We start from the raw sequence: 22,825 nt of genomic DNA, 5'->3' as shown, positions 1-22,825 counted from the left end.
TCGGTCGTTAAGTGAAGGCCGTTGGCAACTGCGAGGTAATACCTGAAAGTTGGTATTGTCGGCACACGTTTGACACTGTGGATCTCTGAATGTTGAACAACCTAACGATTTCAAAAATGGCTCTAAGCACTATAGGACTTAACATCTGAGGTCATCAGTCCCCTAGGCTTAGAACTACTTAAACCTTACTAACCTAAGGACACCACACACATCCATTCCCGAGGCAGGATTCGAACCTGCGACAGTAGCAGCAGCGCCGTTCCGGACTGATGCGCCTAGAACAGCTCTACCACAGCGGCCGGGTCCTAACGATTTCCGAAATGGAATGCACCATGCGCGTAGCTCGAATTAGAACCCCACATTCAAAGTCTGTCAATTCCCGTGGACCATAATCACGTCGGAAACCTTTCCACATGAATCATCTGAGTACAAATGATATGCACTGCCCTTTTATGCCTTGTGTACGCGATACTACTACCATTGTATATGTTCATATCGCTGTCCCATGACTTTTGTCACCTCAGTGTATGCGTGTTCCAAGAGAAGGCGTGACGGGGAGTAGACATATCGTGGCTACAGCCTGAACCGCCAGCATTGGCCCACTTATCACTCTAATAATAAGGTTGTGACCACAGTAGCTCCGAGATCGGGAGATTCTGCTGACTAATATTTTCAAATCTGTACAATAGTATGTGCGCGGTCTCAGCATAACGGACGTCAGCTCCCGAACTTAAGGGCTTCAGACAACTGTTGGCGAAACTGAAACAGTTCGTCTTGTTCGGCTCAATTGGGTGCCGTTCAGACATGCGAATCATGAATTGTGAGAAAATTGTAAGTGTAGTACAAGAAAGAAGTAGTTTGGGGCATCATGAGGATGAGAAATATCGAAACTGGTTACTATCTGATCTGAAGTATGTGTACACGTATTAGTCGACTTTAATACGGGGTGTGTCTACTCTTCGCCTTTACGACGGCTTGAACTCTGGTGGATATGCTAACAATGAGGTGTCAATGTTTGGAGGGTTGGCTGCACATTTTGCCTGAAGAGCCGAAACCAGAGAAGATACGCTGGTGTCTGGAACGAAGTCGACGTTCCACATCGTGCCAAAGGTGTTCCGTTGGATTCAGACCGGGTCCCTGGGTGACCTGGCAATTTCAGGAGTGCTATTGTTTCAAAAACTGTTGCATCACACATGCTGATTTATAACAGGGTTCAGTATCAAGATGATAAAAACAGTCATCGTCTCCGAACTTTTCATCTGCTCTATGCAGTACATAGCGCTTTGAATGTGTTCATATGCTCCCGCATTTAGTGTAGAGTTGAGTGACTTCGAACGTGGACTAGTCATTGATTGTCACCTGATTAACAAATCCATCACGGGCATTTCAACCCGTCTAAAGCCGCTCAAGTCGATTGTTGGTGATATGAATAAAGTGGAAAAGCGAAGGAACAACCACAACTAAACCAACACTACTCAGACCGAACGCACTAATGGATAAGGACCGTCGATCATTGCTGAGGATAGACGTAAACAATCGCATGAAATCAGTGGAAAGACTCACTCGTGATTTCCACAGTGCAACCAGCAGTCCAGTTATCACAATCATTCTGCATACGGAGTTAAAAAGAATAGGGTACAACGGTCGAGCATCTCCTCATATGACACATTTGTGTAGTCAGTCTTATGCGACGCTTGAGGTGGTGTAAAAGGGCGACGCCACTGGACAGTGGATGACTGTAAACGAGTGATTTAGACTGATAAACCACGCTATACCCTGTGGCAGTCCGATGGAAGGGTATGGCTCTCGCACCCCCTGGAGAACTTTATCTGCCATCACGTGTCCAGTGATGGCAAGTAAAGTGAAGAACGGAGGAGGAGGAGGAGGAGGAGGAGGAGGAGGAGGTGGAGGTGGTGGTGGTGGTGGTGGTGAGCGACAGGACCACACCCTAACTACGAAAAACACCTTCATACCGTGCAGCTTCCTCTGTGCCTCACTTTTGGCCCTAAGCGTGACGGCAGGTAAAGTTCTCCAGGCATTGGCCAAACCCAAACCCTTCCATCGGACAGCCACAGGGTACAGAGTGAACCATCACTAAATCAAACGTTTCCAATCATCCATTGTCCGCCAGTGTTGCTCTTTACGCCACCCCAAGCGTCGCTTAGGATTGGCTACAGAAATGTGTCTTATGAGGAGCTGCTTGAGCGTTGTAGCCCATTGTTTTTAACACCCTATGAACAGTGATTGTGCTAACTGCACTGCTGGTGGCACTTCGGAACTCACGAGTCATTCTTTCCACTGTTCTTTTAATCGTGTCGGCAGGGCGCTATGATATTTAGTTTACAGTATTTACATGTTGCATCTGTCTTACCATCAACTTGTCTTACACAGAAGAGATCTGATCGCCACATTCCACTAACTATATTGTGTTGGCTGATCAGCCAACACCGCGTTACTAGTGAAGGCCGAAATGCACACGTTTTAGCTCACTCAGGCTGGCGTGAAGAGGGAAGGACTATACTGACGTGAGGTCTGGAACATGACAAGGAATTAGAATTCAGAAGCGGACGTAATTAGTTTGATTCTTAACTTTAATCCATTAATGATGAACGTCGCTCTTGACGGTACATGATTCAAAATATTATCAGTTCAGAATACATTCTTGAAGAATACGGCGCCTTGCTAGGTCGTAGCAAATGACGTAGCTGAAGGCTATACTTAACTGTCGTCTCTGCAAATGAGAGCGTATGTAGGCAGTGAACCATCGCTAGCAAAGTCGGCTGTACAACTGGGGCGAGTGCTAGGGAGTCTCTCTAGGCCTGCCGTGTGGCGGCGCTCGGTCTGCAATCACTGATAGTGGCGACACGCGGGTTCGACGTATACTAACGGACCGCGGCCGATTTAAAGGCTACCACCTAGCAAGTGTGGTGTCTGGCAGTGACACCACTAACTAAACTATCCGATTTAATTGCGTACGATAGCCCAGCTTTCCGTCAACTGAGGCGTATCAGGTCCGCCTTATATATTGTATTGTATGTTAACCGGGGGCCTAGAAACGACGGAGAGGCTCCGTCCCCGCCGCAGCCGCAGTGGTTCACAGCCCCACGACGACTTCCGCAGCCCACTTCACCCCTCCGCCGCCCCACACCGAACCCAGGGTTATTGTGCGGTTCGGCCTCCGGTGGACCCCCCCCCCCCCCCCCAGGGTACGTCTCACACCAGACGAGTGTAACCCTATGTTTGCGTGGTAGAGTAATGTTGTTTGCGCAGGAATCGCCGACATAGTGTAGCTGAGCGGGAATAAGGGGAACCAGCCCGCATTCGCCAAGGAAGATGGAAAACCGCCTAAAAACCATCCACAGACTGGCCGGCTTACCGGACCTCGACACAAGTCCGCCGGGCGGATTCGTACCGGGGACCAGGCGCTCTTTCCCACTCCGGAAAGCCATGAATTAGACCGCTCGGCTAACCGGGCGAACTCGCACCTATATATAAATGAAGACCTATGGGCTGTGACCCTAGTTCTTTTCTGAATGTTGCCTGGATCATGTTCATTCCAATATGATAGCCCCTGATGAGTATGCAGTGCATGATGCTGGATGGTAGAGCAGGTTGCGTGACAACGGGGTGAAAAGAACCATCTCTACCATTCTTACAGAATTGTAACGCTGGCATTACCAAGGCATTTTACCAAGGGGGGAGGGGGATAACTCGTGTCCACATTTAATAAAATTAAAAAATTCTTTAATTGTTGTTTAATATTAACAACATACTTTTTAAAGAGGTACTGACGTGTATTCACGGTCTAGAACCTGAAAATTCTTTTTAATACACTCTTAGCAATACCAACGCATTTTCAATAATACGAACTACCGACTGCCACTAACAATATACTAAAAATGCTAATTTCGTTCATTGTTGTTGACATTTACTCTCAATATACTTTTTTAAGAGATATTGATGTGTAAGCAAGGTCCTGAACCTGGAAACATTGAATACAACCTTCGCTGGGGTGACATCTACTAATGAGACTTAAATTTTTGAGTTAAGTTTAACTGAAATGTTTAAAACATATATGGAATTTGGTAGAAGATTTCTTAAAAAAACATATTTTTTCAAAAATTTAAAATTTAAAGAAACTGACTAGATTACAATACTTTCGAAAGGTGAGTATTAAATACCCACCCCTTTGGTATTACGAGGATTGAACGCTTTCAGACAAGTTTATCAACTGAACGATATTATGCCGTATTTTTAAATCTCTGGTACTGCTCATTGATTGTCGCTTTAGTGGCAAAAGAAGCAATTCAGAACTCTTATCTCAGTTAAGTAGGTAAAACAAAATTTTATTAGAGGTCCTCTTAAATGAAAGTAAAATATTTTAAAAATATACAAGAACTATTATTTCGTGCGCAGAGTTTGTGTTGTGCATGTCGGGTTTTCGGTGTCTATGGGTTTATTATCGATTGTCAGCTTTTATTTGTAGTTCACTGTTGCTATCTGAGTTTATATGTTGTCATTTTGTCATTTGGAGATAGTGAGTGAAGCGGCGAACGCTATAAAATGTCGTGCCAAGTGTAGAAACCGGAACATTTCCACCGTATTCCTCTGAGTTCAGTAGAGGGGTGACAGCAATGGAGGTAGCCACAAACATTTGTACCGTATATTGGGATAATGCCGTTGGACAGAGCACGGCAAGAAAATGGTTTGCACGTTTCAACGAGGATCGTTTTGACATTAGCGACTCTCCACGTACAGTTAGACCTTCAGTGTTTGATGACGACCGTTTAAACGCATTAACCCACAATGATCCATGTAACTTTACACGAGAACTGGCTAATTTTATGAACTGTCATCATTCCACCACCGTGCGACATTAGTATGCAGTGGGGAAGGTTCAAGAATCGGGTGTATGGGTACGGCAGGATCTTAGCCAAAATCACAATAACCAGCTGGTGGCCAGATGTGTGTCTGCTTGCACGTCATCAGTCGGCTCGTGAACAACACCGACAATTCCCTTGTATCGTTACTGGTGACGAGAAATGGTGCCTTTATGCCAAAATAAGGAAAAGAAAGAAATAGTTGAGCCCAAACACAGGAGCAACTCCCGTACAGAGACCTGCCCGCATCCACAAAAGATAATGTTGGAACAGCGACGTGGGGTGTACTACTAGTTGCTTCTTCAAGGTGTAACCATCACTGCTGACATTTACTGTGAACAACTGAGACGTCTTGCAGACGCAATCCAAGAACGTCGACCAGGAAGATTGTGTGAAGTGATACTACTCCATGGTAACGCCCGCCCTTATTCTGCTAGAACTGGTTGGAAATCATTCCGCATCCACCTTATCCACCTGATCTTGCGCCCTCAGATTTTCACCTTTTCCGCTGTCTATCAAACAACCTTTAAGGAACCTCCTTTCCGGAAGAAAATGCACTCCGAACATGGCACGACGCGTTCTTCGCCTCAGAACGAATTTCTGCACTTACGGAATGGAAAAGTTACCCTACGGTTGGCAGACTGTTGGGAATTGTGACGGAGAATATATTAGTGATGACTTAAGTCTATTATGTGTATCTGTTGTGTTTATTAAACTTACATAAAAACGCTAAGAACTAAAGCCTAGTTTACAAGACGACATTGGGTTGCGCCACTCGTTGCGTGGAATGAGTTGCACGCAAATGGTTTCATATTTGACTGTAGACACGGCGAAACCAGTATACACATTAGTTTCGTCGTTTTGTGGGTTCCCGAGTTGTGTCTGGAATGAAAGTTTTGGCAGCTGCACGTCGCACGAATTGTGATGGAGTTAAAGCTTATTGAGTGGAACTGCTGCATGAGAAAAAAATAAGAAACGTGTTTCGATTCGTGACTGGATAAAGAAAAGACGTCAGTTCGATTGCTCAGCATCTTTGCTGAAATAATTTATAATGGGAGACCCAAGAAGTTCTTTTAATTATTTTAGAATGTCACCAGAACTGTGCACGTTTCTTCTAAATAGAGTTAATTATGCGATAAGGAATAAAGGTACTATAATGCATGAAGCACTGACGCCAGAACTGAAATTACATATTATATTGCGTACATTACAATCGAGAACACTCGGCATGCTATAAGGTACGGTTTTAGTTGTCGATGACAGTATTTCGTTAACACCAATAATTATTAACATTAACAGTAATAATTATTAATATTAGCAACAATAATTATTCGCCGGTCGTTGTGGCCGAGCGGTTCTAGGCGCTTCAGTCCGGAACTGCGCTGCTGCTACGGTCGCAGGTTCGAATCCTGCCTCGGGCATGGATGTGTGTGATGTCCTTAGGTTAGTTAGGTTTAAGTAGTTCTAAGTCTAGGGGACTGATGACCTCAGCTGTTAAGTCCCATAGTGCTTACAGCCATTTGAATAATTATTCGAAGCAGGCCGCATTGAGAAGAGAATGGTTTGAAAACTACTCTCTTGAAGATAGATCTGTACAGTGACAATATTTCAAAATTCTAACATATGTGAATGGGGAGCACTGCAGCGACGTTTTAAATAGATGATTATTTAATAAAGAATGCAGCTTCTTGAATTTGTATAACCTTCTCTCCTGTCAACAATATTCCTTAACAAAGAGTTGGCCAACTCGAACGATGGGATTTTAGTCTTGTAGACGAGAGCATTGCCACAGCTAGAATTACACTTGCTTGCATTTTTTTTTTAAATTCAGTTGTATATGTGCTCCTAACTCAATAAATTTTGCCCCGCAGCGCAGATATTGTCAAACCATCTACATGTTATGATCGCACATGACGGTCACAGCGGCAGCAATATGTTGCTTATTTTTGCAGTTAGCATCACTGAAATCCCACAAACACCTATGCAAAGCATAGATATCCAAAAAGCGAACATTATTCTCCGTTCCCCACTTCATATTTCAGTTTGTTTACACTCTACGAACACACATAACCTCAAAACTCATGCAGCTAGTGTCGCCAAAGTTGGAATACGCCGCAAGTGATTAGTTTCACCAACGAGTTGCGCAAACGCGCGGCGCGCATGCGCAGTGGCCGGTAGCGCAATTGCCTGCAACCTAGTGTCGTGTAAACTGGGCTTAACGCACTAATGCAGTATATTGGTGCCATGCTGTTTACCAGTGCTACGGGCCCCGCACAAACTTAAACCGCGCGTGAAAACAGTAGTGACATTATACCGGCGCACGACTGCCTCTTAAGTGCTGTTGGCCTGCTGCTGCTGCTCACAGCTTACGCGGCCGCTGCAGCCTCGCGCCACATTTGACCTTGGGCGCGGCCGCCGGCTGGCGTCGAGCAGTCTGCCCCGACCGCCGCGCCGGCTAAAGGCTGCGCCAGCTGTTAGCCGAGAAGGCGTTGCTGCACGTGCGCCAAGCAGGCACTCCCAGCCGAGATACCAACCGGCTTACGACACGCCTCGCCTATCTGCTATCTTGCAGCCGAGCAACGGCACTGTTTCTCCTTTCCCGTGGCAACTGCTGTCTTTGGTACTGTTAAGTACAGAAGGTATTCCACTAATAAAAAACATTTCTATGGCTATGGGGGATTGGGGGGAGGGCATCTGGGAAAGGAGGGAGGGAGAACGAAGAACTGTTCGTTAAGAAACAAAACTCGAAACTATTGAATAAATGTGTTCATTAATCAATTGCTACCACTTTCTAGTAAGTGAATACTACCTACGAATTAATCTTAATTCGTTGATACAATATTGTTTGTACGAAATATTTTCACTTCGAACAAGAGATTCTGGCGCCAACTTCCAGCTGAGACGACCTTCCCCTCAACTATTGTACAAAACAACCATAAACAGAAGTTCGGAGCAAGAGCGCTTTCCTAGCTTACATCGACACGTGTGTGGAGCTAATAAATAAGCCAGAAGCAAAGTCGCTCAGCACCTGCTTCTTGTTGTTCCTCATTGAATTTGAACTCGTTGAAAACATGGCTCGCTGAAGAGAGTAAATTCCTTACGTCTAGGTGGTAAGATCTGGTTTAGACTTTTAAATTTGAACACTGTTAGCTCTGATTCCTTCATATATTACTTAAATAGCCTGCAACTTTCTCATGCCATGACAACGTAACTAGACAACAACTACTGACTCAAAGTACAAAGACAATACAAGATTAATACACAGTTATTTCTTTAAAAAAATACACTGAAGAGCCAAAGAAACTGGTACACCTATCTGACATCATGTAGGACCTCCGCAAGCACGCAGAAACGTCGCAACACGACGTCGCATGAACTCGACTAATGTTCGAAGTAGTGCCGGAGGGAATTAACACCACGAATCCTGCAGGGCTGTCCATAAATCCGTAAGAGTACGAGGGAGTGGAGATCTCTTCTGAACAGCACGTTGCAAGGCACCCCAGAAATGCTCAATAATGTTCACGTCTGGCGAGTTTGGTGGCCAGCGGAAGTGTTTAAACTGCTGCCACCCTGTAGCAATTCTGGGGTGTCGCATTGTCCTGCTGGAATTGACCAAGTCCGTCGGAATGCACAATGGACATGAATCGATGCAGGTGATCAGACAGGATGCTTAACTACATCTCACCTGTCTGAATCGTATCATAGAATCTCCACCAACTTGAAGGGTTCCCTACTGACATGCAGCGTCCATGGATTTATGAGGTTGTGCCCAGCCACTCTGTAGCAATTCTCGAAGTGTGGGGTGTCGAATTGTCCTGCTGGAATTGTCCAAGCCCGTCTGAATGCACAATGGACATGAATGGATGCAGGTGATCAGACAGAATGCTTACATACGAGCCACCTGTCAGAGTATACGCTTGAGGATATGGAGACCTTTTAATATTTTGGAAGATTAATGGCGACATGTAAGCAGCCATAATAAAGTTCCAGTTCTGACTGTTAAAAACCTACGTAATACCGACTTCCAAATCATTTTCTTGAAGTAAATTTACCTGACTGTACTACACAGGGTGTATCAAAAAGAATCATCCGACTCAGCACGTCTGTATTTCTGAAAATGATTAACACATACAATGAATTTTGTTTTTTGATGAAGGGAAACTCAAAAGCTTTTTTTTTTCATACGTTTTCATAGGTGTGCAATATGCCCCTCTTGAGATGCACGGCATATGTCAATCGGTATTCAAGTTGTTCCCACACTGCAGCTAGCATGCCTCGAGTTACAGCTTCCACAGCTGCTGTTATGCGATGTCTCAGTTCATTCATTGTTGTTGGTAACGGAGTCTTCTATAAACCCTTACAAGAAATATTCACATACAGCCAGGTCTGGTGACCTTGGAGGCCAATAATGTACGGCTGAATGCCACACTTCCAGATGCCAGTGTGGCGGTACCACATCCTGTTGGTAAATGAAGTCGTTCGAATCATCGTCTAATCATATCGATATATGTACTTCCCTTAACAGTGTTCTCGGCAAAGAACAATGAACTGTACACCTTTTCTCCTGAAAATGCACAAAACACATTAAATTTTGGAGAACCTAGCGGGAACCATGTAAAACTCGAGAGTTTGCTCTTTCCAACAGTACGTTGTTCATGCACATATCTCAAATAACGTAATAGCTGTGATTTTTTAAAAATATAATGATTCTTTTTGATATAATCTGTATTTTTTTTCCTTTCCCTGAGAGCTTTTTCCCTGCCCCAGGCACTGGTGCCTTGCCTAGGCCTGCGTCTTTTCCCATCTCTAAAGTGCAGTTTTACAACTCACGTCACGGTATGTGGTCATCCACTGTACATCTTCCACACATGTTCTTTGTTAGACTTTTCTTTCATTCACTAATTGCGAGGTGTATGCCTTTCTTCCTCGATCAGTCCATTTGATCTTCAGTATTCTTCTCTAACAAATGGTTCAAATGGCTCTGAGCACTACGGGACTTAACTGCTGTGGTCATCAGTCCCCTAGGACTTAGAACTACTTAAACCTAACTATCCTAAGGCCATCACACACATCCATGCCCGAGGCAGGATTCGAACCTGCGACCGTAGTGGTCGCGTGGTTCCAGACTGTAGCGCCTAGAAACGCTCGGCCACTCCGGCCGGCTCTTCTCTGACACTTCGTTTCAAAATATTCAAATCCTTTGATTTCTGGCTTCCATGTTTCACAAACACACACACAAAGCTATGTTCCTAACATAGCTATTGCCGAATATTTTCCAGGGCTCAAAATTCATATTTTTAATATCTATCTGTGTTGGATTTATGCAGAAAGCTCTTTTCGTTGTGGAATTGTTGGTAATATGTCTTTCTTGCATCTCCCTTTTTTTATTTCTTGTAGTTACGAGAAATCAAAATTCTTCCACCTGTGAAAGAGTTTCTTGTCCAAATTCAACATTTAGCGATCTAAGATGTCTATCTGCAGTGCACATCATTATCGCGTTGTCTTCTTCTTCTTGTGGTACACAGGTGCTGCTTGAGGTTGTCTAGGAGGGGGAGTACTAGGGCCCGCATCTCGTGGTCGTGCGGTAGCGTTCTCGCTTCCCACGCCCGGGTTCCCGGGTTCGATTCCCGGCGGGGTCAGGGATTTTCTCTGCCTCGTGATGGCTGGGTGTAGTGTGCTGTCGTTAGGTTAGTTAGGTTTAAGTAGTTCTAAGTTCTAGGGGGTTGAACATTATTCGTGAGCGAAATATTTATTGAACATCGTGTTCTTAAAAGATCAAGCAAACCAATTAAGGACAATCTACTTGTAAGCTTTCAAAAGTTAAGAAAAAAACGCGTTAAAGAAATTTGTCTCAAGACAATTTCATGAAAATGAACATCCCCGTACATGTACTGGAGTGTTTACTTTGCACTTAAGTAAGACTTCAATGCACTGTGACACTGACCCGCACTATACTGTTAAAAGCGAAGGAACCCCAAAATTTTGCATGTTGCTGTTGTTGTTGTGGTCTTCAGTCCTGAGACTGGTTTGATGCAGCTCTCCATGCTAATCTATCCTGTGCAAGCTCTTTCATCTCCCAGTACCTACTGCAACCTACATCCTTCTGAATCTGCTTAGTGTATTCATCTCTTGGTCTCCCTCTACGATTTTTACCCTCCACGCTGCCCTCCAATGCTAAATTTGTGATCCCTTGATGCCTCAGGACATGTCCTACCAACCGATCCCTTCTTCTAGTCAAGTTGTGCCACAAACTCCTCTTCTCCCCAATTCTATTCAATACCTCCTAATTAGTTACGTGATCTACCCACCTAATCTTCAACATTCTTCTGTAGCACCACATTTCAAAAGCTTCTATTCTCTTCTTGTCCAAACTATTTATTGTCCATGTTTCACTTCCATACATGGCTACACGCCATACAAATACTTTCAGAAACGACTTCCTGACGCTTAAATCTATACTCGATGTTAACAAATTTCTCTTCTTCAGAAACGCTTTCCTTGCCATTGCCAGTCTACATTTTATATCCTCTGTACTTCGACCATCATCAGTTATTTTGCTCCCCAAATAGCAAAACTCCTTTACTACTTTAACTGTCTCATTTCCTAATCTAATTCCCTCAGCATCACCCGACTTAATTCGACTACATTCCATTATCCTCGTTTTACTTTTGTTGATGCTCATCTTATATCCTCCTTTCAAGACACTGTCCATTCCGTTCAACCGCTCTTCCAAGTCCTTTGCTGTCTCTGACAGAATTACAATGTCATCGGCGAACCTCAAAGTTTTTATTTCTTCTCCATGGATTTTAATACCTACTCCAAATTTTTCTTTTGTTTCCTTTACTGCTTGCTCAATATACAAATTGAATAACATCGGGGAGAGGCTACAACCCTGTCTCACTCCCTTCCCAACCACTGCTTCCCTTTCATGCCTCTCGACTCCTATAACTGCCATCTGGTTTCTGTACAAATTGTAAATAGCCTTTCGCTCCCTGTATTTTACCCCTGCCACCTTTAGAATCTGAAAGAGAGTATTCCAGTCACCATTGTCAAAAAGTTTCTCTAAGTCTACAAATGCTAGAAACGTAGGTTTGCTTTTCCTTAATCTTTCTTCTAAGATAAGTCGTAAGGTCAGTATTGCCTCACGTGTTCCAACATTTCTACGGAATCCAAACTGATCATCCCCGAGGTCGGCTTCTACCAGTTTTTCCATTCTTCTGTAAATAATTCGCGTTAGTATTTTGCAGCTGTGGCTTATTTTGTATATGGTTGTAAAAATATCTATGTTAAAAGGCAACAAATAAGCGTTGCAGACAACTGTCAATTGCGAAAGCAAACACTTTCAACAACGCACATCATAAAGGTAATGAAATTTTTTCCAGTTCCTTCGGAATTAATTACTTATCGCTAAGTTTCAGTTCCTATAATGAGATACCGACTAATTGTTAAAACTAAAAACTAAACTCCTCCCGAACAGGCCATGAAGGTCCAACGGTACCGACCGGCCGCCGTGTCATCCGCAGCCCATTGGTGTGACTGGAAGCGGATATGGAGGGGCATGTGGTCAGCACACCGCTCTCCCAGCTGTATGTCAGTTTCCGAGACCGGAGCCGAGACTTGTCAATCAAGTAGCTCCTCAGTTTGCCTCACAAGGGCTGAGTGCACCCCGCTGGCCAACAGGGCTCAGCTGACCGGATGGTCACCCATCCAAGCTCTAGCCCAGCCCGACAGCGCCTAACTTCGGTGATCTGACGGGAACCGGTATTGCCACTGCGGTAAGACCGTTGGCTCGTCTAATTATTAGGGTACCAAAAAGTTTTTAGTACAAGCATATGTGACAGAAGAACTATGTAAAAATTTAATACTGTATCTATGCATCAGCACAACAGCTACAAGAAGAAGAATTTGCGTGACAAACAATTTAACGATTTACCTTATCGTATTTTCTGACAGCCAGTTTACTGACTTACAATTTGCTTGGTATCGCAGAACGTTCCACAAGACCACTCACCAAAGGAATGAAAAATTATTAAAACAATGACTTTAATTTTTTTCCCGCACGAGTACTGTTGATTCAGGGGCAGCGCAACCCGTCACCTTAGAATCCAACCGACTGCACCCAGGTACGTAGCGTACACTGGATATGCACAGCTGCCGAATAATCGAGACAATTCTGCACATGGCGCTAGTAACTGATACCCTTACCCGACAAGAAAAAGGATCTTTAAGTCCAACAAATAATTAAATCATAAATGGTCTTTAACCTCTCGATCATGAAACTAAACATAATATGGTTAAGAGAGTAATTACACACCCACATACCAATGAAGGGGCAGAGACTAAGCTCTCCAGCAAAACAATAGTTGGGCCTTATTACTGAACATACACCAAAATATCAACAATGAGATAAGAAGATTCGTCCGCCAACCACAATTCAATTTCAAAACAACGCCCCATGGCGTAACGGTAGCAAGGGGCCGTCACGTGGGACGGAAAACCATCAAGATTTGAATGCATGTACACGGTTGGCAAACGAACTTCGATTATATTAGCAGACAGTACCTTAAATACCAAGCAACTGACACGAATCCTTTTCTCCCAGAATTAACAAGTTAACTAGCAAGATCAAGGCCATTCACAGCAATAAACGAGGTAACTTAAACCAAAGCCCATAAAGCTAACATGTATAAGGTGGGTAAGGTGCATAAGCAGATGGTGACGCACTGGGGAAGACAATAGAAAGGAGCATTTTGCGAACCTCACGCTGTTCCTAAATTCACTCAACAGGAGCAAGGTAATTGACCACTGTTCTAAGACGCCACATTTTCATCTTAACCAAGACGCCACAACCATGGACTTCCACAGTAGGAATAACTCAGGCCGCCTCGTTTCCTCCGGAGCCGCCAGGATGAAAACTTATTCTCAGAGACGGTCCCAGGCAGAATACTGAAGTCCAGTCGTCGAATAGAGAAATCACACGGCTCAAATCGTAGCACGCCTTGTGTGAAGGGCCCTTCCTGCTCCGCCGCCTACCGCAGTCTGATCCACTACTCACACTACCACTTGTGTACGTCTGCTAGAGGCCAAGACGGCATGTGGAAGAAGACGTACCTCGACCTGTCAACACGGTACGGCTCAATCTCGCCCTCAAACCTCGAAATATTTTTGACTCTTTTGGCTTGACTCAGATGGACCCTGAGTTCATCCACAACGTCCTTCTGACTCAGAGTGTGACTGGAGTGGGAACTTCTTCCACAAATCATGGCAGGGGATACTAGGGCGTAGTGGCGTCATGTTTAACCCCAGAGCAGAAACAAAAGTTACGAAACTCCCTAGAAGTAAAAGCAGGAGTATTATCACTAACCAGAACTCCGGGGGACGGAAACCAAACCAAGGCTACTGAAAAGGCTAATACTATGTGCAGCCATAACACCGCTACTACGCAACAACTAACCAATCCTGGTAAACCCATCAATGAGGACAAAAATATATCGATATCGACGCTGGGTACGAGGCAGAGGACCGACGTAATCGATAAAGAGGCGTTCCGTGGGCGTCTCGGCTTGAGTAAAATGAAGTATCCCCCTTCGCCTATGAGGATTTCGTTTGGCCATCTGGCAGTTCTGACACTGAGCAACCACCCTCCTAACAACTCAATAAAATGTAGGTCAGGTAAGGGATTCTTGGATTTTATTGACAGTTTTATATAGACTTACGTGGCCTCCCACCGCTGAACTATGATAGCAGTTAAATACCATAGGGATCAATAGGGCCAGAAGGCAGATTTCGCCGCTTGCTCCTAACCCGCACCATGACAGATATTTCTCCTCGACTCGTGCGTGGGTGGCCAGACGCTAACTGTCCCCAGCTCGGGGTTCTCGTCTTGTTGCCCGACCAAATCATCAACTAATCAGGGAATATCGGTAAGAACAAAATTAACCTTCTCCTCCAGTGGCTCAGCGATACCTCCAGAGCACTTCTTCCAGCTCCTCAAACATGCAACTTGGGGCGTCGGCTACAACGTTATCACACCCTTTTACATGGTGCACCTTGAACCGAAAGGCGTCAATCCTGACTGTCGCTCAATGCGTCCACTTTTATGAGGACGGGCCAAAACCCAACTGAGAGCTTGATAATCCGTCTAGCGTGAACTGTCTATGTTCCAAATAGTATTTAAACCTCTGTAAGGCGGAAAGAGCAGCAAGCGCCTCCGATTCGTAAGTACAATATTTTCTGACGCCTATAAAGATCGGGAAATGTAGGCCAATGGCCTTCGCTCATGTTTTTGCTCCTGAAGGAGAACGGCAGCCACTGCAGAGTTGGAGGCGTCTGTGTGAACGACGAAGGGCGTGTTAATATCAGGTATGGCCAAAACGGGAGCGTTCCTCAGGCAACCTTAAGAGATTCAAAGACAGCTTGCTGACTGTCCGTCCACTCAAACGGCTCTCCTTTCTTGTGTTTTGGGGATTCAGAAGAGCCGCTAATCTGGCGAACTTGGTTACGAATTTCCGAAGGTAGCTGGTCATCCGGATGAACCGCGCCACCCCTTTCTTAGTTTTGGGAGGAAAAAAGCTATAAATGGCCCGGGTCGTCAACTGGTCTGTTCTAATACTGCCTGCCGAAAACGAACGACCAAAAAAGCAAATCTCCCTTGGAGCTACTTAACACGCACCAAAATCTCAACAATGAGATAAGGAGATTCGCCGCCAACCCCAATTCAGTTCCAAGACAACGCCCAATAGCGTAATGGTAGAAAGGGGCTGCAACGTGGGACGGAAAATCAACAGGATTTGAGTGAATGCACACGGTTGTCAGACGAACTGCGATTGCATTAGCAGACAGTACCTTAAATGCCAAGCAACTCGCACGAATCCTTTTCTCCCAGAATTAACAATTAACTAGCAAGATCAAGGCCATTCACAGCAATAAACGAGGTAACTTAAACCAAAGCTCATAAAGCTATCATGTATAAGAAGGTAAAAATAAAATAAGTTTTAATTAGCCGGCCGGAGTGGCCGAGCGGTTCTAGGCGCTTCAGTCTGGAACCGCGCGACCGCTACTGTCGCAGGTTCGAATCCTGCCTCGGGCATGGATGTGTGTGATGTCCTTAGGTTAGTTTAAGTTTAAGTAGTTCTAAGTTCTTGGGGACTGATGACCTCAGATGTTAAGTCCCATAGTGCTCAGAGCCATTTGAACCATTTCTGTCTTAATTACAGAAAATCACGAAATTACTGGTGCTGAATTAAGGAGTTGGTACAAACATGTGTAGCCCTCTGCAATTCGCTCTCGATGTACCCACGACCACGGCTTAAGCATGAAGGAAGATTGAGCCGGTATTTTTAGAGTTCTAATGGCCGTGAAGGTGGTTAAGGTGCATAAGCAGACGGCGACACACTGCTGAAGACAATAGAGAGGAATATTTTGTGAACCTCATAATGTCCACAAATTCACTCAACAGAAGTAAGGTATCTCACCACAGTTCTAAGACGCCACGCTTCCATCTTAACCAAGACGCCACAACCACGGACTTCCACAGTAGGAATAACTGTGGGCGTGCCGCCGTCCGAGCGATTTTTCAGAATGCCACTTTTGTACGTCAAAATGGCATGTGAAAGACTTACCGCGACCTACCGACAGGGTACGGCTCATCTTGTACACATGATAACAAATAGTTTGTAGTCGCTCCATACCACTCTAAGCGTTTAGTATCTGCTCCAACCCCCCCCCCCCCCCTTCCCTTCTTGCGAGTGGAGAGCTCGGTGCAAGTATCTTTGAATTGTGGGTCAAGATAGTTGGCAACAGAGTAGTTGCAAACCCGAAGTGAGGAACGCTGAAAGTGCGAGAAAAAAGAAGTAAGAAAACAGTAAAGAAAATCGTGCCAGATTCACATTGAAAATCATTTTATTCGAGGAAAGCAAATTATAACAGTTTCACATAATTTGTAGTGTCTGACAGAATAAAATGCTGCAAAAGAATAATAAGTTTGCAACTAAAGCAAAATAAAAGTGAACATTTAGATGAAGATGTAAGTGCCATGCTTCAACCTCCAAAGAATCTCTGTAAGTGCATAGCATTTGTTTATCAATGGAAAACGAGCAGCCCGCATCTCGTGGTCGTGTGGTAGCGTTCTCGCTTCCCATGCCCGGGTTCCCGGGTTCGATTACCGGCGGGGTCAGGGATTTTTCTCTGCCTCGTGATGGCTGGGTGTTGTGTGCTGTCCTTAGGTTAGTTAGGTTTATGTAGTTCTTAGTTCTAGGGCACTGATGACCATAGATGTTAAGTCCCATAGTGCTCAGAGCCATTCGAACCATTTTTTTGAAAACGAGCAACATCTTTGGAGACGGGGAAACTATGCAGTTTGAAACCTAAAAATACACGATATTAAGCTTTATTTCATCATGATAAACAACAGACAGTTAAATTTTAATGATTGCAGCTTACACTGCGTTGAGGTGGTTCTTTCCGAGTAACAACTGCCTCTTTGTATGCTACGAGCGGCTTTTCTTGAATACTTAGCTCAGTAATCTGCTTTATGTTTCCTTTCATCACATAAAGTGCAGGCCACAAAAAATATATGTGGAAGATAACTGGATGAAGTAAAATGTTGCTTGTAGGAAATCGAGCAAGTAGCAGGCTATAACATATTTATCACCGCAGTGAAACACGCTCGCCACATTCAACGTTCCTCCTGTGACGAACAAAGCAACATAACGATACACACCACTAAATCTAGTGAAGGTATTCTGACGTACAAGGAAGTTTTTCTGGTACTTTCAACCTACCTAAAGTTATAAGTCATAGCACATTCAGTGGTTTACAGAAAAAACATCCAATTCTGGAACTTTCAGCGTTTCCTATTTGCTATCTTCAAATACTGAGTAACCATTTGTATAGGATATCCTGGTGCTAGGTAATTACGTCTGTTTTGCAACAAACGACAGGTAGAAACAAGGAGTAGTCTCATTTTGTTGTTTACGTATGCTGACTGCCGAGCAACTAACACGGATCAGTGAAATCTGATGCAGAGAACAATACGTACCCAACGACCAGTAATCATCAAAAGAGCCGTGAATATCGACTGAAATAACTGAATTAATACTCTAATAGTTTGTATTTGTAAGCAAGGCGTAAGTACCAGTTCAAGAGCACGGGCTGGGGAGGATAGGAAACCCTCCATGTCTGGTGATGTATTTGATAAGCAGTAGGTTGTCGTTGCCGGTCCTGGCTCAAATAACGATCTTAACTCAATCTCACTGATTAGGGTTTCCTCTTTCCTGTTACACGCTTGGGTGACATATTCAAGATCACTTCTCTTTCCGCTTCCCCTGGGAAATCACTAGAAACTGACCGAGGTAATCTAGGAACGCAAGTGGACTACTTTTATTCCAGGTCATGACATAACTCGATACCAGTCACGTGATACACAATTGATGGGAAACCCCTGGACAGATGGGAGCACATTAAAATGGCGGGAAACCCCTCGGCTTCCTGTGGACCAATAAGAGTCGAGCTCTTTATTAGAGGTCTGTGCATCATGGGGAGACATTCAGATTTTTTTGTAAACAAATTAACCATAATTCTATAGTGAAATGGTTTGGAAATAATAACAATGGTATAAAAAATTAACTAACCGTTTATAATCAACAATTTCTTTTTTGGTAATAAATTTTTCAATAATTTTTGTTGAATATTAATAATTATTTTTGAGGGTTAAGTCTTTCGCTACGGCACTCTTGTAAAAAGACGAGTTGTAAGACCTATTTTCCGACCTCCTAAGAAGAATATGGAGATGGTCCACCCTGTTAACAACAGTCTCGGCCTCAGGATCGCTGGGATTTATAACATCCCTTATGAGTGCAGAAGTAATTATATTGGTCAATCTATTCGCACCATTCCCGATCGCTGTGGACGACATCAACGGTATATTAAAAATCGAGAATTGCAGAAATTTACAGCCTCACAAATAAACACAAAATACTGTTTCACGAAGCAAAAATTTTGTCCCAGGCCCCTACAAAAGGGGATTCTGTAATTAAACAGACTGTAGAATTAAAACTGTGTAAGAAGAACTTCAACGGGGACAGCATATATGATCTTAACGGTGCATGGGAGCAAGCTGTCGATGCACAGAAGAGGCTGAGATATCTGTCGCAGTGTTTACACTACAACAGTAGTGGTGGCGCCACAGTCGCAGACGTTGAACCATCTGCGATAGCATTACATAAATACTGACCAATTAGAAGCCGTCTATGGGCTATATAAGACCACCACAGTAGCAGTTTTGACAGTTAGTTGTTCCTGACGAAAAAGGTGGAGATAGCTGTCAAATGCTTGAGGTTTTACCCTGAACTGATACGGCAAGAAGTCCGAGAATGTTTTTACAACATTCTTTTTCTTTTATGGCTTTACTTACAAGGTTAATTATTCTTATATACAATAATTTACCATTTTTTGTTGCTGGTGTATTTACATAGCCATGTGTTCTTACACGTATACATCAGTTTATCTATAAAGCTATTACTTTTTTCTGAAGAATTATGGATGAGAGTGTGTGGAAAAGTAATGCCTTCGAAACATTTAGCTGAAATTTTTTAATGTTTAGTGTTGATAATTTTCTGGTTTGTTCCCCTTTTGTTCCTTTTCCTGTTTAGTTGTAACATTTTAGTGATATTCCCATGGCATTGTCAAAGATGATATTTATTCTGTGGCTACACCTCACTCTGCGTGTGTATTATCTTTTTCTATGTTGTTCACCAGTACTATAGTCTATTTGTTGACAATAGTCGTTTAAAGACATATGATGGCATTGTAATCCTAAAATTGATTAACACAATAAGTTAATATTGTAGAACATCCACAATTTTGTGCTTAATTCTTAGTCCTTTTTGGGAAACAAGGATTGCGAGTTTAAGTATTCTTATATGCAGATGCCATTATGTAAAAAATGCATGGTCCATCTTACATTTAATTTAAGATTCAGGAGAGTTATCAGTAACCAGTAAATTGCTTAAATGACCTTATCATTTTACAGAAATTGGGACTGTGAGAAGAATGCAGTGTAGGATAGGTCTTCCCGGATTCAAGAACGGTACAGGGAAAAAACCTATTTGCAAAGATAGAGTCTATTTCCAGTAAATGATATATCAGGATTTGTTGTTAATTCATGTTATATTTTGCAGGTGAGTGATATGGCTCAGAAATGGCAGATGTTGAACTAAAGCACCACGTTTCTTGTGCTCTAGCCGTAATATTAAATTAATTTGTTCCAATTTGCCCTACAGTTTTGTGTTTTTGAGAATGAAAACTCCATGGTTCGTAATTAAATTTTGCCTACACTTGCTGTTACAATTAAGAAAAAAAAAGTCGAGCCCATGTCCCATCCGACATAAGATTCTGTGCTGCTTAATCTTAATCGTTGCGGATTTTTAGTGAAATTACTTCTATTTCTTTGAGGTATAATGAGCAGTTCCAATTTGCGGATATTTAAGGGAAAAAAAGAAACACACGGTGCAAGCTACATAGGTTTTCCCGGTTTCAAGAAACACTTACATGAAATCCCTGTTTCGTATATTGTTCATACATGGTCAAGACATGATGCTCATTCAAAGATGCTGCGCAGGTGCCTAGTTGTTTCATAATTCGCATTTATTTTTTAGAACTGGTAGGAATTAAGAAAAACAGTAAATTTTTAGTTTTCGTAGTATTAAAGTATTGATTTGTACAAATTACACTTTGATTACGTCTCTCAGCGTGTTCGGAAAGCTCTAAAGGTCTTGGTGACATTAAATCGATTTATTTTATATGTTTCTCTCACTAAAGCCGTTATGAATATTGTGGAGCACAGCGCTTTGATAAACATATTTAGGTTGTCCATTCGTCTGATATTCCGCCGCGTGCAGAGGGAGTTTGAATGCTTCTGTTTAGCAAGCAAACAACAAGCTTGTTGCGCAGTACAGGAAACAACAGTCAGATTAGCAGTTACTTTGCAAATTGACAGTTAGTATTAACAGTGTTTCGTGCACTGAGGCTAATTGCACAGCCGCATACCACATGTCCTGTGGAGCATGTATACTTTGCAGGTCATTACGTAACGTGCTCTGACCCAGTAGTGATCAGAAAAACAAAAATAATTTTCGTGAGTGGCACTACAGTTTAATACTGCTACTCTAGACAGTAAAAAAGAAAACGATATGAAATTGAGTATTTTAATAACAACGAGATATTTCTTTTATTCGTTGCGGAACATCGTCTTTTCCTAGCAACGTAACTAATTTAATAACTCAGATCGATCCTCATAATACTGATAAATTTGGACTTATTCCCCAATAGTTACGCGATAAATCTGTGCCCATTTCGTTTCCGTCTTATGTTAAAGGCGGGTGCAATTACCATTTCAGACGGGAATAGCTTGCCCATCCTAGCGAAGTTCCCACGTGACCGGTCGAGAGCGCAAGTTATGATACTGATGTCTGTCCTGGCGGGTTAAGTAAAGCTTCAGCTTGTAATGAATACATTTATTGAAATACACTGGTTACTATCCTGTACAACAGAAGTTGTCCGCCAAATCATAGTAGCATGCTCATTGTTCTGCCGAGCACTTTCCGTACCCACTCACAGCATGACGTCACATCTATCAAAAACAGTCCGTGCTATCATGACCCTACTGCAACTTGAAATATGTCTCTGATCACATAGTTCAGTACTTATTACATTCCAATGGAGGCTGTACTTCATATTGTCACAAAGTCTCTCCTCTTTACAAAAGAGGTAATAGATCGTACGAGCAGAGCAGAATTACAGTTCAATAACGTTAACGTCTCCCTTTTGCACGGTCCTAGAGCATATTCTAAGCTCATAAATTATGGCGTTCCTATAAGAAAACGAATTTCTGACAGTCAGCACGGTTTCAGTAAAAACCGTTCTAGTCATAAGATGCAGGTGAATTGGTCGCTGCCATCAGCCTAGAATTCCGAAAGGCTTTCGACACTGTACTACACTGGAGTGCAAAATTTAAGGAAGAAAGTAACTTTCGCATGCCCGATAATGCTGGACTTACCCTCATATGGCGAGAAGTGGGCACACGTAATGCATCTTGGAACATTGTCGAACATGATCGTTTCGGTGGCGAAGGTTTTATGGTGCGGGAAGGCATAATGTTGCTTGGTCGTTCTGACCTCCAAATCTTTGAATACCAATAAACCACCGGTTCTTTATAGAATCGAACTCTCATGTAAAGAAATAGCTTTAAACGTCTGACTGCGTTACAAATGAGCTAATGTGTTTAATATTTGACGTTAAACACGTAAGTGAGAAAAGGTTTGGAAAAGGTCTGGAGTATTGGAAGTCGCTAAGTGTTATCATTATGAAACACTGGATGAATTGACTGGTCAATCTGCGCTCCCTTTTAAGCAAAAGCTAATTTTCCACGCAGCTAAATATGTCTGACATCATATCTTCTGAACTATGTGTTGTAATATGATGTAATTCTGCAGGTATATTCAGTGGTATGTGCGGATACTGTCTGCAAACTGTGTTACGAATAGAGTCGGTTGTAAGGAAACAATAAGTTAAAACGTCATGTGTGACGCTGAAGTTGTACTGCACGAACAGCAAAAATGTAGTAAGTGATAACCCTTTCTCCTTTCATCGGTTTGTGACAGGTGTCAGCAAGAAAAAGTTTCGTAAGGGTTTGAAATTAAATGTAATACTTGTTGGAATGCGCTAAATTCTTTTTTTCTGAATTAATGGATGAATAAAATCCGGGTATTTGCGCACCGCCAGTTATGCAACCTCAACAGAAACACAAAGTTTCTAAACTTTAATACTTCTCTTATTATGTGCAACTTTCAACTGAAGTACTTAATAAATACATTATGATAGAATTTAAAATTTTTCAATTCTCAGTGATTATGCGAAATGCAGGGTTATTCTAAATGATGGACCCA

The sequence above is a fragment of the Schistocerca cancellata genome, chromosome 4 (assembly GCF_023864275.1).
Source record: "Schistocerca cancellata isolate TAMUIC-IGC-003103 chromosome 4, iqSchCanc2.1, whole genome shotgun sequence".
In the NCBI taxonomy this organism is placed as follows: domain Eukaryota; kingdom Metazoa; phylum Arthropoda; class Insecta; order Orthoptera; family Acrididae; genus Schistocerca; species Schistocerca cancellata.
Note: the sequence above shows the minus strand (reverse complement) of the source record.